Source organism: Vigna unguiculata, chromosome 10, assembly GCF_037176805.1.
Source record: "Vigna unguiculata cultivar grain cowpea cultivar isolate G323 ecotype 2 chromosome 10, ASM3717680v1, whole genome shotgun sequence".
In the NCBI taxonomy this organism is placed as follows: Eukaryota; Viridiplantae; Streptophyta; class Magnoliopsida; order Fabales; family Fabaceae; genus Vigna; species Vigna unguiculata.
In genome coordinates this window covers 38,595,843-38,597,063 of record NC_140801.1, presented here as the reverse complement: position 1 = coordinate 38,597,063, position 1,221 = coordinate 38,595,843, and the positions used below count along the sequence as shown (strand labels likewise).

The 1,221-nt window shown below is 28.5% G+C and overlaps 1 long non-coding RNA gene across 1 annotated transcript; it reads right to left on the bottom strand.

Moving 5' to 3' along the window:
• Positions 1-211: 211 nt before the first annotated feature.
• On the bottom strand, positions 212-926 carry LOC146882545 (uncharacterized). The gene is made up of 3 exons (XR_014985258.1): positions 719-926; positions 471-515; positions 212-368 (listed from the first exon to the last, which is right to left on the bottom strand). It is a non-coding gene; the product is annotated as an uncharacterized LOC146882545 (long non-coding RNA).
• Between the last annotated feature and the right edge of the window lie 295 nt (positions 927-1,221).

The following is a 1,221-nucleotide window of genomic DNA, read 5'->3' as shown; positions in this document are numbered from 1 at the left end:
AAAACTTTTCGTAGATAACTTACCTATGAATATTTTCGTAGATAACTTAAATATATATATATATATATATATATATATATATATATATATATATATATATATATATATATATATATAATGAAACACGTTCTAAATGCTCATAAGCACACTTTCAAAAGTTCCATTTCTTATACAATCTCAATGAATTCATTACTCAGTGTGTTACCAAATATATTAATTTATACTAATTAACCCAATACAATAAATTAGCTCCATATATGGAAACCCCTTCCAAAAGTTGTTGTCCAAAACTTGCAATATACATGACATAGGAACCGAACACAACCCTCTCTACCCCTTAGGCCCTTCTTTGCCTCTTCTTCAGGATCCTAATTAATTAACAACAAAAAGACAAGTTAAAGTCAAGAATATATATATTGAACCAGTTTAATCAATTATCAAGATTTAAATTTAATTCAGTTAATAGTTACCTCATCATTAATTGCTTTCCTCTTCAGCCAATTTTCGTTCAACAACTGTATAACAAAAAACTACATAAAATAAGAATTTGACTAAAAATACAAGTAAATCAGAGAAGCTTAGTGGTTTAATTCCTCTCAGAGAATAAATAACAATAAATAAATGCATGCATTTATGGCACACTTTAGCAACCACCACACATCCATTAAATAATGTGCAAGAGCCCAACCTCATAACAATACCAAATGGATCAACTTACCATCATACTCTAAAAATAGTGAGATTCCTTCATCTTCAACTTCCCCTTCCATTTTTCTCATCTGTTTCTCCGTCTCTCATGGGATCATATCAGTTTTAAGTTTCTGCCTTGTTTTAAAATCTTCATGCTCACTACTTCTCACTTTTATGTTTGTACACTTCTTCAACTTCAGTCTTGATTCCATCATAAAAACCTGCACTGACCACTTTTATGGCTAGTGCCACCATCAAAGTTTAGCCTTAATGCCACTATATATTACACTCTTTATAAAAAACCCTCACCATCAACGTCTAATATAATACACTTTAATATTATTTTCTAAAACACCTTTTTGAATAAAATTCAAATTTTCACATAGCTTAATCATATATTGTAAGTATAACATTAGTATTTGATTTAATAGATTAGAGATAATTTTTGTCGAGACAAAATTCATATGGTTATCAAATTATTGCCACTTTCTAAAAAATTCAAAATATGTTGGATATGTTGAATCCAATTTT